Genomic DNA, 16,834 nt, shown 5'->3' with positions numbered 1-16,834 from the left:
GGGAGCCTCTGCCTGGGTATAAAAGAGGACCTGCCCAGAGTCCTTGCTCTTGAGGGATTCATGCCCAAGTTGGGGGGACACAGAGGTGCCAACAACTAACCACAAACACGGGTAGAAGGGCCAGCTTCCCAATAGTGAGTGCTCAGAAGTCCCAGGTGAGCCATTTAATCCTAACAACAACCTCACTGGGGGTGGAGGTGGTGAGCACCCCATTTCACAGCCCAGGAAACAGGGGTCTAAGGAACATGTCGTGTGCCCTGTCAGTTAGGGGCAGAGCTGGGTCTGCACCTCCATGGGTCTGGCCCCATAGTCCAGCCTCATCTGGCCTCCACCTCTCCAGCTCTGCTCCTCTGGCTCTGCCACCTGGGAGGTCACGTCATGGCTCTGAGCCCGGCCTCCTAGCTCGCAGGTGCTGCCCTGCCCACCTCAGGTTTCGAGGAGCCAGCAGGAAGGTGTAGGCAGGCCCTGGGCAAATAGTGAAGTGAAGCCTCAGGCCTGTTCCTGTCTGGCTGGTCCAGGGGCCCACCCAGACTGGGGACCTGGGACTCCCTGAGGGCAGCCAGAGGCCCCCCTTGGGTCTCTGCGCAGACAGCACTCTTCCTGGAAGTCTTCATCCACCCACCTGCCCGCCTGGACCTCCAGGCCCCTGCTTTCTTTTACGATGGATGGGCACTGAACTGGCCAGAACACAGCGCCCCGTAAGTGCACGTTTAATGGGGCTTACAGGGTGGGCTGGGCCTCTGTGTTGACGCTGCCCTGTTCACTGGGGCAGCGTGGCCAGGCAGGCCGTGTGCGTAGGAGGGGCTCTGTTTGTGGAGACAGAGGCCCAGAGAAAGAACACAGAGGGAATCTAATATACCTGCATTTCGCATGCGTGTTCCGTCTGTCTATCACACAGAAACGAGCAGTGGGAAGCTGGAGGCTCTGCAGCCCGGGAGTCACTGTTCCTCCTCCTGGGCCATCTTTTTTGGTCCCCCGCCCCTCCTCTGGGGCTACAATCCTGCTGTGTTATGCCCTGGCACAGGGCTGCCCAGGGCAGGAGGGGAGCCCGCCAGGTGCGCACCACCTGTGTGCTAGGGTGCCCACCCCCCTCAAGGCCCCTTTTGGTCATCTGCCCCGGGCCCCCTTGAGGCACCTCCCTTCCCAGGGCAAGGCCTCTCCCCCACTACTTGTGCTGTGGGCTCAGAACAAAAGCTCTCCACAAAGTCCAAGAGAAAGGGGAGCTCAGACTGCCAGGGCTCTCCAGGCCTCCGTTCGTGAGATGAGGGGCGTCCACCAGCAGGGATGCAGCCCGGCCTCCCACCAGGCACCTGGTCCCCAGGGTGGAGAGAAAGGAAATGGCAGAGGCAGGGAAACAGAGGAGCTGCCTGATTGTAGTTAAAGACTTGTGCTGCGAGTAGGAGGAAGGGAGTAGGGGGAAGGGAGGCCACAGCAGAGAGAGAGAGAGAGAGAGAGAAAGAGAGAGAGAGAGAGAGAGGGACGGAGGGAGAGGGAGAGAGAGGGAGGGAGAGGGAGGGAGGGAGGCAGAGGGAGAGAGGGAGTAGGAAAATGAAGAGACAGGGAAGGGGGGAGGCAGGAGCACAAGTGAGAGAGAGGGAGGAAGGGAGGGAGAGAGAGAGAGAGAGAGAGAAAGAGGCTGTGGAGGCCAAGAAACAAAAGCAGAGGAGGAGGAGGGGAAGGAGGAGAGTGGAGAGAGGGGAGGGACTGTGCTGTGACACCAGAAGCCCAGGGCTGCCCTATTTCCCAGGGCTCAGCATCAACCCCTCTGTGGCCTGAGGGCCAGGCCAGCCCCAGGGAGGGGCCCAAGTCTCATACTCTGAGGTCCAGCAGGAGGCCTGCCCCACCCAGGCAGGGACCCAGGCCCTCCAGAGACCTCACTGTTACTTCATCTATTGGTCGACTAGGTTCCTCTAAACACTGACACAAGCTTGTCAAATGAATTAATGAGTGACTTGCTGCGGGCAAGTCACCTGACCCCTCAGGGTCTCGGTTTCTTCATCTGTAAAATGGGCACAAGAGGCTTCTTGGACCCTCAAGGGTGGGTTAATCCTTGGCCTACCTGCCTGTCATCCAGGATCCCCTCTCCAAGATGTGACAGCACTTCCTCTCATCCCACACTACTCTAAAAGCCCCTTTTCTCTGACTGAGGCCCCGTTCACACATCCTTGCTCTGAAAGCAGGGGAGGGTCGGGGAGCACAGGGCAGCCAGTGTCCCTGGAACACAGACTGGGGCAAAGCTCTGGTGGAAGGCACTCGAGGCCTGGCCTGGCTTGGGTCTGGCGGGACAGGAGCCATTTTGAAGGGAGAACCAACAGGATTTGGTGGCCACCTGGCTATTCTCTGACTAACTGCCACCACCAGGGACATTTCAAAAGCCAACTGAAGACATAGTATGCTCTGGGCTCCTCCAGCCCAGCTGCGGGATGTCACCACGCACCCCGTGATCGGTTTGCAGTGATGACTATTTCTGAGAGCATGCTCCCCAACATAGACTCCTCAGTGCCCCGGGCTTATGCTGGGACGAAGGTTTGCCCCTTCACACTGGCCTTGAATCCCAGGTGGCTCAGAGGCTGTGGTCTCCAGTCTTACAAGTGTGTGTGTGTGTGTGTGTGTGTGTGTCTGGGCCCTGTGTCCCTGGGAGCCCCAGGCCTCTAGGTCAGGAGATGCCGAGCCTGGAGCAGGGCGCAACACGTAGCTGGGCCCAGGGAGGGGAAAAGGAAGTCCTAAGGATATACACGGCTGTAAAACCCTCATGGGACTTCAACTTGTAGCAAACCCCCTCTTTGTTTCCTCTGTGGCCCTCCTCACAGTAGCCTTAAAGGGAAATCACCGGAAAGGAAGAGGAAGCGAAAGCAAAAGCTGGAGCCTTGTGCAAACCTCAGGGCTCCTTGCCACAGGCTTACTTCTCCCGGCCGGCCCTCGAGGCCTCACTCGACTCAGCAGCGCAAGGCCCTGGGGCAGTCAGCGCTGCGGGCAGGACAGCCAAGGGGCAAGTGAGTGGGTCTCTTCCTTATAGGATTCTCTCTCTGCCTCAGCTTCCCCTTTTCTCTGTGGACAGATTCGCTGAGCCCTGCCTTCAGGAGTCAGAGTGGCTGGGCTACCGACAAAAGGCCACCAACCCACAAACCACACGAGGGCCTGATGCTCACCATGCACAACCACTCTTTTTATAGATAAGGAAACTGAGGCCCAGGGAGGGGAAGGCACTGGTCCAAGGTCACACAGTGAGACGGTGGTGAAGCAAGGACTAGAGTACAGGTCTCTGGCCTAGAAGCCCACACTCAGCCACATGGCCTATAGGGTGAAGTTCCCTTGCCTTAGCTGGCTGCCCAAGGCTGTCCCCAGCCAGGCTCCATTGGACCCTCCATCAAGCCTTCCTGCTCTCTGCACCACACACACAGAGCTGTTTCCTACCTCTGGGCCTTTGCACAGGCTGACTCCTCTGCCAGGACTTGCCCTTCCCCTGCACTGGGTGAACATCCCTGCATCCTTTAGGATTCAGTGCAGGCATTGTCTCCTGGAAACATTCCTCAGCCTCTGGGGCAGGGCAAGGGCCTCTTCCACAGCCTGAGGACATCAGGTTAATTTTCTGTGCAGACTGAGCTAGGCTGTGGTGCCCCATTGCAGAGTCAAACCCTGATCTAGATGTTGCTGTGAGTCATCTCATAGATGTGATCAACATTTACACTCAGTTGACTCTGAGTGAAGCAGATCGCCATCCTTCATGTGGGTAGGTCTCATCCTATCAGTTGAAACCTTAAGAGAAAAACTGAGGTTTCCCAGAGAAGAAAGAATTCCGCCTCGAGACTGCCTCCCAGAAATCCTGCCTAAGTCTCCAGCGTGCCAGCCTGCCCTGCAGATTTCGGACTTGCCAGTACCCACAATCGTGTGAGCCAATTCCCTAAAATAAATCGCTCCCTCTGAATATGTATCTTACTGGTTCTGTTTCTCTGAGAACCCTGAGACAATCACATTGATTCATAATTGTATCTGATTATGGGTCATCTCCCACCAGACGGTCCACTCCAGAGGACAGAGGTCAGGAACTGTAGGGGAACAGAGTGGGGTCCAGCAGGGGAGTGTCCTGAGAGAAAGACATAGGGAAAGGGGAAGAGAAGAAGCCAATGGACCCAGAATGAATGAATGAACGAGACCCAGGGGGAAAGCCTTGCCTGAGAGTTCTACAACAGTTCTACAAAAGTTTCTTTGCCCCGTGGCCCGCCTCACCTCCAGGCTGCACAGAGAAGGGCTTCGCGCTGGCAGAGTCCCCAGGGGCTAGGCCTAGGAGCTCTGAGCTCTTCACATCCGACACCCTCACAGCCAAGACCTTTCTTCCCACAGACCTGTGACAGCAAGGCCTCTTCTGATGGCCCTTCCCCCACTGACCTCCCAGACCTGGGGGCACAGAGACCCATCCTGGGGGCCACACCTCTGCTTTACAAGCTGAGGGCTGAGGTGGGCTTGGCTGCCAGAGAACGGCCACTGTGTGAGGCCTCTCCCTCAGGGAGGTCACAGTGACCCCTAAACCCAAGGAGAGGAGGGACAGTGTTGCCATGGTGACAGGCACCCTCTTGGGCCCACTGTCTACATGTGACCTCTCAAATTCAAACTCTTCCAAGGGCAGAGACCCTGGCTCCACAGGGTCCAAATGGCACCGTTTGATTTGAGTACCAGTGCCCGGGCCTCCCTGGGCCACTTAAACCAGAATCTCTGGGTACAGGGACTAGACATCATGTTCCCCAAAGCTCCCCAGTTGATTCAGATTCTCCAAACTACTTAGTAAGAGCTGATGAGCACTCGCACAGTGACCTGGCCTTGAGGGGGCACTAAGAGTGCCCCCCCAAGCTGTGACAACCCACCCCACGTGGGCTCCTTCCTCCCCCTCCCCTAACTGCCAGCCCAGGGCCACCCAGCGCAGCACCCCCCGACCACAGGCGGTTGGTACAGGAGCTGAGCCCAGACCTAAGGCCTGCTCCTACCTACACCCCACATGGACTCAGGCCAAATAGGCTCCTCTCTTGGAAACGTGGCCAAGCATCAAGCCTCACACCCCCAACCACAGGAGCAGAGGCCCAAGGAACACACAGAGGCATGGCATGAGGCGGAGGAGGGCACAAACTCCAGGGGGCAGAGACCCTGAGGAAGCCGGGCCACCCTCTGAGGAGGATGGAGCGCGCACTCCAGAGAACCATGGCTAGAGAAGGACCGAGGCACCCTCAGGAGGCCTGGGGGGCCCTGGTCCCTGAGGCAGCCAGCCCCTGCTGCCAGCCTGGGAACTCTCGTTGACCCATCTTGTCCTGAGGGAAGTTGGGTGGGTGTCTGATCCTTGCAGAAACGAGCCTGCCTGAACTCATGGGGCGTCTGCTGCGCACATTACTGGGGCAGATGCCAAGCCGCCTGCAGAGCCGAGTACAAAGCAAAGGCAGCTTCCCCCTGACGCAGGGATGGGAGCAATGCGGTGCCTCTGATCCGAAGTCACCAGGTCACCAGAAGCTGTGGGCCCTGGATTCTCCCACTGACGCCTCACACGCCCACTGAGCAGACACATCGGTTTCTTTACCACAAAGGAAGGAAGCTGGGCTCTCCTACAGCAGGACGGCGGCCTCACTGAAGGCCCCTCAACCCGGACGCTTTGGCTGTGTACCCTCAAGGCTGGTCTTAGAATCTTCATCAGCAGGGCTGGAAGGAAATTTGGGGACCCTCCTGTCCAATGCCATCGCTTTAAAGACATGGTAACTGAGGCCACAAGGCTCCCACCCACGAGGGGGACTGACCTGAGAGCTCTTGATTCTCGGTGGGTTTCTGTCCATCCACATCAAACATGGTGGCCACCCCACATGCCCAGGCTCCCCCACCAGGGTGCTGGCCTGCAGCAAGTCCAGACACCTTACCAAGGGCCTATGAGAACTTGCTTGATTGGTCCCTGCTTACATGGCATCTTCACAGTATGCTACTTGTCCCCTTACTCATAACCCTTCACCCACATGGGCTTTTGTCATTTTCTTTAACATATCTTCTTGTATGCACAGCCTTTTCACATGCTGTTCCCCATGCCTGGAATGCTCTTCCTTGTCCCTCATCCTTCAGCTTTCAACTCAGGCATCACTGCCTCTGGAAGCCTTCCTGGACTCCCTTCTCTCCAACCACGCCTGGTCCCTCAAGTTCTAAGCAGTTATAAGTTTAACACTTTTCCTTCTTGGACCTTGTCACATATTTAATGATAGATTTAATTGTATAATTACTTGCTCCATCTCTGGCATCCCAGTTAGGTCACAGACCCTACAAGGCCAGGGCAAAGAAACTGTTGGTGAGCTCACCACTGCATTCCTAGCAGAGTGCACATGGAGAATGAATTGTACCCTTCTGAGAAGACCCGTATTTGAGTGCAAAGAAAAAAAACAGGCCCCTTGCTGAGCCCCAGGTAGAAAGCCTGGACTTCCTGTCTCCAAGCTTCAGCACCAGTGCCTGTTCCCAGGGGAAGGGACGGCAGGCCTCATGTTTCTGGAAGGCTCCATGTCTTTCCTCCAATTCCAGAAGCGAAAAGCACATCTGTACCCCAAACAAGAACACTGTGCTGGACCCAAAGATCAACAGCTTAATGCAACAGAGAAATGGAGAGAACTAGGGCTCACAGGCCACGGGGCAAAGACAAGGGCCCCAAACGAAGGAACACTGGGAGTAGTACGGGGCTGGGCTTTCGCCAGGCCCCTGACGAGCACACAGGGTTTCCAGGTTTCCAGGCAGCCCTCTGGTGTAGGGAGCACCATTTCCATCTTATAGTTGTGGGAAAGTGAGGCTCACAGAGAGGCAATCCCTGGCAGGCGGGATGGAGCAGACCCCAGCCGGGTCAGCCCCGGGGCCCAGGCCCAGCTCTCTCTAACCTGCCAGCTCTGGGCGGGGATGAGCTTTCTGGGTGATGTCTTCTTCCCCTGCTGACCTCAGTTTCCCCACACTGGGAGCCCCTCATGGCTTCCCTTCCTCCTCACGGAGCCTTGTCTCAGGCCCCTCCCACGCTGAGCCCTCTGCTTCTCCATCCCCTCTTCCTCTCCCTCCATTCCTCCCCTCCTTCAGTTTCCGTGGCAACCCCATCCTCTGCTCAGCCGCTCAGTCCTGCATTCTCATCTCTTTCTTTCCTCTTTCATCTCTCCCCTCATTGCAGTGTATAGTCCAGATCCCCCTCTGTCCTTTGCTTCTGGTCTCTCGCTCCTTTTTACTCTCCTTTTATCTCATTCAATGTTCTCTTGTCATCTAAGGGTGACATTTATTTATCTCTTGCTTAAAAAAAAACAAGAAAGAAAAGAAGGAGGGAAAAAGAAACCCCATTTCATCAGTCCCAGCCTTCTTTCTCTCGGGTCATCTCCAAGGGTCAGACTCAGACAAATCCCAGATTGGACTCCCTGCCTGCCACCAAGCAGGCTCTCTATTGACCTCAGCTATGGAAGGGAGGAAGAAAACACACAGGTGGGAGGTGTCTAGGGGATGAGGGCTCACTGCGGGAAGCCACCCTCGGGGGCTCGGCCCTGCTTCCCTGAGGCTGGGCTGGGGGAGACCCCAGAGGCCCCCTGAGGATAGAGCAATGCAGGACCTAGAGGGTGGGCTAAGCCAGGCCCAGAATCCCTCCTGATGCTGCCCCAGCAGGAGTTCACTGCAGCTCAGGGAAAGCCCACCCATACTGCCCCGTGCTCCTCCTCCAGGTCCCACCCTGCCTTGCGTGAATGAGTGAATGAGACACAGGGCCTGGCCCCAGGCCCGGGCACACAGCAGATGCTCAATGTACCCAGTTCCACTCACTGCCAACAGGATGGTGAGATTCAGTCATTCTTGACCGTGATCCTAAATTGCCTCTGAGAAAAGGAAGCGCCTGCTTGTGGGCTCTCCTAACCACATCTGTGTCTCCACAGTTTAAGGCAGAAGTCAGGGTTGTCAGCTCCTTCCAATTTCCTTTTAGCCATCATTTACTGAGTTTATACTATGGACCAGGCACATGATCCAGGCCATCCCAGGGAGACGGGCATTTTAATTTTCATTTTACAGATGAGCAAACTGAGGCTTGGAAAAGCTGTCACCTGTAAGAGGTAAAGGTAGGATCTGAGCGGGTTATAATCATGTTTTTCCTCTTTTACTCCCTTCTTCCTGTGTTCAGGGGAGGGGAGGGTCATCAACCCCGGGCCCTGCTTCCCCAACTCCCACCTTCTACATTTCTGTGTTTACTCTGGAGTGATTGGGAACGACAGGAGAAACAAAGAGATTTACCAGAGAAAATAAAGCAGGATGATTATGGCTGTGGCCCCAGCATCCCCAAGTGACAGAGACAATAGAGGGGACTGGTAGCAAGTCCTCTAGGAAACGAAAGCCACCTGCAGAAGAAAGGGGCCCTGGACCTCCGAGAGCCCCCCAGGCTGTGTGAGCATCTGCTGGAGGTGTGACGCGTTGCTGGGCCAGGGAGGAGGTATTGGTGGCCCCCATGTCCCAGGACCCAAAGGCCCCACTGGAGTAGCTCCCAGCCCCTTCGGGTGCAGCTGGCCAGGTCCGGCCCAGGATGCAGCAAGGCCCGGGTCCAGGCTGCCGAGCCCTCAGAGGTGCCAATGACGTGACAGCTCTGCTTCTCCCCTGAAAGGCTGGCTTAGCACCTCTGGAGCCCCAGGAGCAGGTCCGAGGAGGGCAGGACTGGAGCAGCAGAGAGGGAAGGGGAGGGGAAGGACAGCCCCTGGCTCCGCAGAGGACAGAGGGAGAGGAAGCCAGCTCTCAGCCTGGCGGGCCTGGCCTGCACCGCCTGCTCTGCCACTGACCAGCTGCGTGGCCCTGGGCAAGTTCCTCAGTCCCAGATCCCTCTGGGCCTCGGTTTCCCTGTCTGTAAGATGGGGATAGAGCTATGAAAAGGATCCACCACGTTTTGAGCCCTTCCTTCAGGCCAGGCTTGTACCTGAGGAGATCATGTACATAAAGCAGGTAATCTTGATAACAAAACCCACTTTACAGAGGAAGACACCAAGGCACAAACGAGTCGAGTGACCCTCCCAAGGTCACCGAACACACTGGAGAATGGGTGGAGTTTGGGTTTCGTTCTTGGGTCTAACTTATTATTATTATTTTTTTTGTGAGGAAGACCAGCCCTGAGCTAACATCCACACTAATCCTCCTCTTTTTGCTGAGGAAGACCGGCCCTGAGCTAACATCTACGGCCAATCCTCCTCCTTTTTTTTCCCCCAAAGCCCCAGTAGATAGTTGTATGTCGTAGTTGCACATCCTTCTAGTTGCTGTATGTGGGACGTGGCCTCAGCATGGCCGGAGAAGCGGTGCGTTGGTGCGTGCCAGGATCCGAACCCGGGCCGCCAGCAGCGGAGCGTGTGCACGTAACCGCTAAGCCACGGGGCCGGCCCTTGGGTCTAACTTAAATGCTTGCACTTTGAAGGTAGAGGAGCTAAGGGAAATGGTGCCTGGTGAGGAAGTAGTCACGGGGAGCTGCTGCTGTTATTATTATTCCTCTCATCACCCACCCCGTGGCCAGGCTGGTGCTGGCTGCTGCTGGGGCACAAAGACCCACTCAGGGACCTCACAATTCAGTTAGTGAGACAAGACCAAAGACCATGGAACAGTTGAGCAAAATATCAGAGGAAAGAAGCACTAAATGTGTGGGGTACCACAGAAGGACAAAGGAACTTTGCTTTTTTTTTTTTTTTAAACTTAAGGAGTCAGGAACGTTCTTCCATGTAAACTGGCACTTTGGGAGGCAACAGAGACTCAGAGCATGGGCTGTAGACTCGGCCCCATCCCTTACCCGTTGCTTTATGTAAGCCTCAGTCTCCTCATCTGTGACACGGGATAATGGTGCCCACTTCCCAGAGTTGTTAGAAGGGTTAACCGAGCCCATTAGCCCAGCGAGCATGATCCGTGGTATTCAGTACACAAATGTTGGGCGGAGGGGTTGGGGAGGCCTAGAGATGGGAGAACAGATGCAGCGAGAAAACAGAGCCTGCCCAGGCTGGAGGCACAGGATGGAGAAGGGAAGGTAAAGAGGACAGAAGGGCAGCAGAGCTGGGCAGAGAAGGTGCTTACCCGAGGGAGGAGCACGGGTAAGGAGTGTGGCCTGGGCACTGAGCCCTCGCTGCCTTTCTCACAGCAGCCAGAGTGAGTCATCCCAGGGCCTCCGCCCCAGCAGAGCCCCTGGCAGCGGCTGCCTCCTGAAGCCCATGTAATCAACATTTATTTTGCAGTCACCCACACATCCAACTTCAGTACGGACTTATGCCAGGAGAGGAGTAAAGAATGCCTCTCTCATTCACGTAATGCCTCCAAGTATCTCCTGGGGGGAGGGAGAGCGGGTGAAACATTTAGGCTGAGAGTGTACACACGCAGACATCACACACAGACGGCCGACCACACAGGCCATAATCAGCGGCAAGCAGAAGCGACGTGCAAATCCATGCTTTCCTCAGTCACCTAACAGACGATGCTTTCCTACAGTGAGTTGAGGGGCAGGACCACGAAACAGGGGGAAGCCCGTGTGCATACGCACACTTGAGATCCCCGCAGTCTAGCTGGGGAGGGAAGATGCATGCAGGGAGGGAGGGAGCCCACAATGCAGTTGCGCTATAAGAGGTTCAGGGGAGAGACTGGCAGAGAAGGTAGAAGGAGGAGGCTACAGCCACAGAATGGGGGCATCCTAGCCAGGCGCTGCTGGGTCTTGTGCGTTACCAGGAGCTACTGCAGAGGGGTGAAGGGAGCCTCTGGGCTGCAGGCCAGAGGAGAGGTGGGAGGAGGACTGAAGGGCAGAGACAGGAAAATCCCTGGGGAGGCCTGGCTGGAGTAGGGCCTGGGAAGAGCAGGTCCCCAGAAGAGGGCAGGTCCACAGATGTCAGAGGAGAAAGTGCTCAAGGTGGCCAGTTCAGCCCAGAGCAGGAACTGATTTCCTTTTTGATCTGGATCCTAAAGGATGACACTTAGGGGGCCGGCCTGGTGGCGCAAGCAGTTAAGTGCGCGCTCTGCTACGGTGGCCTGGGGTTCACTGGCCCGGATCCCGCGTATGCACCGATGCACCGCTTGGCAAGCCATGCTGTGGTGGCGTCCCATATAAAGTGGAGGAAGATGGGCACGGATGTTAGCCCAGGGCCAGTCTTCCTCAACAAAAAAAGAGGAGGATTGGCAGATGTTAGCTCAGGGCCCATCTTCCTCACACACACACAAAAAAGGATGACACTTAGGAGCTTTAGAAGACCTCATCTGCAGAGTGGTGAGCTCTGGGCCACATGTCCCCAGGTGCTAAAATTCAAATGCATGTGGTGTTGTGACCCAAGGGCCAAAATGATTTCAGTGAAGGTGACTTATAAAACAAGCAAATGCCGGGCCTTCACTAGGGTTGTTTGCGGTAGAGTCGAGGGTCTCCTCACCACACGCCCTCCTGTGGGGACAGCCTGTGGGGTCTGAGGCCCTCAGGGCAGGCCACAGAGTGCAGGGTGGGGCCCCTTCGCTGAGGGCCGCAAGAGGCACAGGAGTCAGCTTGGCCACTTCCTGTACGGCCTCGGGCAAGCTGCTTCATCTCTCAGAGCCTCAGTTTCCTCAACTGTAAAATGGGATAACAGCTGCCTTTTCCACAGGATGGCAGAGAAGATTAAATAAGATAATTCGAGTGACAGTGCCTGGCCTGGGGGCTGGCATTTGATAAACGGCAATTTCCTGCTTTTACCACTGCAATCTATGTACACACACAATGTGAACCACACAGGGCCCCAACATACTTGGCATATTCTAATTATCACTAAAAACACCTGTAGTAAATCCCACGAAGGAGTGGTAAAGAGCATGACCACTTGGGAAAAGCTGCTGCTCTTTTGAGGGAGAAAAAGTAACTAAGCAGGTGCAAGGAGAGAGACGTTGGAAAGGAACCCAGGCTCAAAGGAAGGTTCTAGCTCAGTTCTCGGCCCACGCAAGAGCCCTTGGGTTGCCTGGGGATGGGTGGTCTGGACCCCAGTGCCAGAGTGGACCCTGGGGAGGTGGGAGGGCCTTTTCCGGTGGCCTGTAAAAGCCCTTGTCACAGATGCCAGGCGTCATTTCTTTTCTGAAATTTCACAACTCATTTAGGCAGCTCAAAAGACCAAATTACAAAATACAAATTTCCTAAACAAATTACAAAACTCAACTATCCTCACCAGAGTGTGGAGTCTTTCTGGGACCCCTGGGTACCTTCTCAGTCTTAACCCTGGGTAAACACAGCCCCAGCAGGTCACAGGGTAAAGGCGAGACTCTGAGAATGAGACTCCCCCCTCCATGCCGGCCCCGATTCCTGGAAACAAAAGTGCCCAGGAAGCTTCTTGGGTGAAAATCACGCACACTCACACGTGCATGAGCCAAGAGGCAAGGACTGGCTGGGCAGTGTCCAGGGCCAGGAGCACTCAGGGCCGAGTCCCGCCTCAGAATGCCCCCAGATCTGGGTGCCACAATGCAGGATGAAACACAAGTTCTTCTGGAACTCAGAAAGACAGCCCGGGCAGGGGAAGGAACATGCCCGCTCACCCGGGCACAGCCCTCTACAGTTTACAAAGCCCTTCCCAGGCACGATGGCATTGGATCCTCCCCGCAGGGTTCTGGACACACATCTGTATAGGCAGCAACTGTGTGGGCAATGCTTTTATTCTCGTTCGACAGACGGCAAAATCCAGATGTTAGCAGACTGGCTGGTGGTCCTAAGAGCTACAGTGCCAGCCTGTGCCAACTCTTAGTGCATTATCTAATTTAATACCGACCATCGTCTGTGTGGTTGGTACTAGTGCCATCACCCTCGTTCTACAGATAAGGAAATCGAGGCACGGAAAGGTTAAGAATGCCTTTATTATCTATTTTTTTGGTGAGGAATATTGGCCCTGAGCTAACATCTGTGCCCATCTTCCTCTATTTTATATGGGACGCCTGCCATAACATGGCTTGATAAGCGGTGTGCAGGTCCGAACCCGAGAACCCTGGCCTGCCGAAGCAGAGCACGTGAACTTAACAACTACGCCACCTGGCTGGCCCTAAGAACCCCTTCAGAGCAGTGCTCCTTATGACTGCTTCCATAGATGAGGGAGGGTAGCATTTAGAAACTTTCATAGCAATTTGACATTGCTATGACATCCAGGCAGAGTTGATAAGTTATCAGTCTGCGAGGATTAGAAATAATAACTAAGAAAAAAGGTTGAGAAGCACTGGTTTGGAGCCCAGACTGGAATCTGAAGGCCTGCATTCAAATCCCAGCTCTGCTACTTCCCAAGGCCGAGACTCTCCTCACTGCTGCGGGGGAGGTACTGCGAGCACCTGCCTTACAGAGTTATATATGCAAAGTGCTAACAGCAGACCTGGCACTCGGCCTGCTTGCTACTATTATTAGCATTTGGTGACTTGCCTGGGGCCACAAAGCGAGTCACTGGAGGAGCCTTGCTCCTCGATGCCAGCTCTGGAAGGAGGGATTGACCACCAGGTCCTCTGTCAACCTGACAACTGGGGCCTAGGAAACATGTCTGCCCCCAAAGCCTGTTCCCAAATGCAGACCCCCGTCCCCTGCCAGGAGCCGAGCTGCCTTCACAGGACGAGGCTCCGCTCTCATCTCCAGGCCAGAGCTGGGTACCTTAATGGGGTGTGAGGAGATGTTCTTGCCCAAACTGGAAAAACCTGATGGGCAGCCAGGTCCGCCCTGGCAGGCTCTCTGGCAGGCTCCGTGTTTGCCAGCAGGTGTCCTGAGAAGCAGGGAGGGTCAGGGAGAGCCGTGGGGGCCTTCCCCGCCCAGCTTCCAGGGTCTAGTCTCGGATCTCGGATCTCCGGGATGTCCGCCCAGGGAGACTCTGCAGGGATGGTGTCTGCTCCCCAGGTACCATATCTGTCCCTTCCCTGAACGTCCCTATAGTCCCCAGATAACCACACTCCCTGCCTTTACCCACAGTCACCTTGTCTCAGTCACCAGACCCAGAGGGAGGACACAGCTTCTTCCCAGCCCTTTGGAACCCCAGGCCCTCCTCCTCTGAAGTGGTGTCATCCAGCAAACTTGCACACAGTAGGTGCTTGACACACGTCTCCCGAATTAACCACCCTTTAGGGTAGTTCAGATCCACCTCCCTGATATTCTTCCTCCACCTGGGCCCCACCTGTCCTGCTGTCTGATTGGTTACCGCCCCTTCCTGCTTGTGCCACCCTTCTTGCTTGGAGCTGACTCATCCCTCCACCTTCCTCCACGGACCCTGCCCCAATTTCCCTTGGGGAGGATATTGCCCCCTTCCCTCGATGCCCCTCCCTGCCTTTGTACGGGCCTTTCCAATTTACACAGCACTTGGCCGTGCTGTACTATATCCATTCCACATCTGCTAAGGACAAACTCAATTCACACTTCAACAAACATTTATGAGGTGTCTCCCATGAGTCTGCTGTGCTGGGTGCGGCAGAGGAAGGAGACACAGAGCTTGCTCTTGGAGGCCTCACAGGCCCAGACCTCCAGGCCTGGCAGCTGGTGCCGGCACACCCCAGCCTGGAGCCCTCACTCCACCTTGCCCTGGCCACTCACACCCGAAGTCTCCTTCCCAGAGATCCCTGTGTTTCCCCAAGTGTCCTGGACCTTCCTGGGGTCCCTGGGCAATTCTGGGCTAGACTGAGGTCCCTATAGTCCTGGGGACCTAGAGCTGCAGACCTGGCCTTTTCTCCTATGCTCTGAGGAGGGGCAAAGGATCTTCCAGACTTGCAGCCTGAGGCCCTCCCTCTGCATGGAAGAAATGGGCCCCCAGATATGCCTCTCTCTCCTCTAGGCCCGCCCCCCATCCCACTTCAGATGACCCCGTTCCACTCACACCCCTTCTCTCTCAGGCCTCAGGCTTGAGGCCTTCACCATGGCCAGGCTGCAGCTCCTGGCAATGCCCAATTTCTCGCCTTCTCTCCACTCCCTGGAGAGGAGGTCAAGTCCTACGTCCTCCACCGCCTCCTTGACCCCTGCTCTCTGTTCCTCCACTGAAGCTAAACTGTCCTCTCAAAGGTCACAGGTGAGCTTTTGCCAAACAGAGGCTTTGGTTCAGGCCTACTCCTGACCTAGCAGCAGCCCTGCTGTCCCCGGTTGGCTCCTACCCCTCACGGCTGCTCTCTCTGCCCACTCCTCTGCCTCTTTCATCCCAGTGGCCCCAGGCTCAGGCCTTGGCCTCTGCTTTCTCATCCCACGGGGGCTCCCTTGGAGAAACACTCTTCCCTTCCCACGGCTTCAACTCTCACCTCCACGCTGATGTCACCAGACCTACCCCTCTACCCCCAGGCCCCCCAACATTTCCTAGATGTCAAACCTTCCATCATTCGCCACCTGTGTAAACTCCAAGGCTTGCTTGCCTCCTTGGAACCACCCAACACTCCCAGCTTCCTCCTTCCTGCTGCTCCAGCCTCCTCCCCAGAACTCCAGGTCCAGCCAGTGTGGGCCGCACCTGCCCCTGCAGCCGGGCACATGCCAGACAACCGCAGTGCTGCATGTGAACTTGGCCTTCTTCCTCACGCTCAGTCCCTGCGCAAGTTCCCACGGCCTCCACTGGGTGCTACCTTGCTGGCAAAGCCAGGCTCCCACAGAGGAGGGAGGTTTGGGGGATCCACCTCTGATCCTCACCGTCACATCGAAGCCCACCCTGGGGCCAGGCAGAAAGGGAGACTGCCCCCAGGGCCATGTCTTAATCCCGCAGGCTGCAGCCCCAGGCCCTTAGCCAAGGGTCCCTGGTGACCGGTTCAGGATTTCCCAGCCAGAACTGCCTGACCTGTGAGGAGCAGCTCCCTCTTGTCTGGAAGTCCCTTTCCAAACACCGTGCTTCCGAAAGCAGGAACCGGCATCCTGCACAGTGACTTTATTTTTAAACATTTAGAGCAATGGAGAAAAATGAAAACATTCACATTCTCCCTTCCTCAAATAAACCGACTTCTCTACTCATCCTGTCCCTTGAAAACAGAAGCACTATTCAAAAAGAAAAAGCGAAGAAATTAAAAAAAAAGAGGCAAAAAGAAAAAAAAGGAACTGAATAGAAGAAGAAAAGAGGAAAAAAGAGAGCAAGAAGAGAGCGATCCCCGAGGGAGGTGGCGGGAGCTCAGAAGGAAAGGCAGAAAAGTGAAGGGAAGGCAGGCAGAGATACAAAGGGGAAGGGAAAGACAGAAGCTTTGAAAGAAAGAATGTTCCAGCGTGAATACGTGCGGGGGAGAAAGGAGCGCTTGAAAAGCAGCAGCCGATGCAGTGACCCCTCATTCACAGAAGGTGCCAATCACAGCGACAATGCAGATCCTTTCTTCTTTTCTCCTTCTCTCCTTTCTGGAGAGAGAGGGAGGGAGAGGCTGAAGTTAATTCCTAAAAGTACAAAAAATAAATTCAGTTCCACTGGGGAAGCATCAAAGAGCTGCTTTAAAGATTTCCCCCAAAACTCAGGACACCAACCAGAGAAGTGCTCCCCCTCTGGGAGCGGGGGCAGGGCAAGGCTGGAGGCCATCAGCTTTATTTCAGGGGTGGCTGCCCCTGCTCTGGCCCTGGCCACCAGGCTGTGGCCTCCTCCATTGGGTCCTGGGTGAGCCAAGATGGAGCGAGGCCTGGTCTCCACTGGCAGCCTGGCCCTCTGGGTTCTCCTGCTCTGGCTGAGAGCTGAGAGCCCAGGTAGCAGGGCAGAAGAGGAGGATCTGAGCGAGGCACGGTTCTGGCGGGAGGCCGACCTGGGCTGTGTCCACTCTGTTCTCCAGCTGCACGGCACACACAGGAGGTACTCGGTACAGGTGGAACGAATGACATTCTGATTCGGCCCTGGGACGGGACGGCCTCTCCAAGGACTGCTCCAAGGAAGCCCGGCTGCCTGCTTGGGCCAGGCCCTCGGTC

The 16,834-nt window shown here is 55.9% G+C and overlaps 1 protein-coding gene across 9 annotated transcripts in view; it reads right to left on the bottom strand.

The window, feature by feature from the left end:
- Nucleotides 1-16,834, bottom strand: part of ZNF710 (zinc finger protein 710) — a 65,926-nt gene that overhangs the window by 13,652 nt on the left and 35,440 nt on the right. Inside the window, exon 1 of one of the 9 annotated variants that reach the window (XM_058542461.1) lies at nucleotides 5,561-6,944. The exons of 7 other annotated variants lie outside the window; for them this stretch is intronic. The gene's annotated coding sequence lies outside the window, so the exon portion shown is untranslated. Of the gene's footprint in view, nucleotides 1-859; nucleotides 1,074-5,560; nucleotides 6,945-16,834 lie in introns of those variants that run through there. One more of the 9 variants, XM_058542460.1, reaches the window with a different exon arrangement.

This window comes from Diceros bicornis, chromosome 5 (assembly GCF_020826845.1).
Source record: "Diceros bicornis minor isolate mBicDic1 chromosome 5, mDicBic1.mat.cur, whole genome shotgun sequence".
NCBI lineage: Eukaryota > Metazoa > Chordata > Mammalia > Perissodactyla > Rhinocerotidae > Diceros > Diceros bicornis.
The sequence above is the reverse complement of the archived record's forward strand: the minus strand, read 5'-3'. Positions and strand labels throughout refer to the sequence as shown.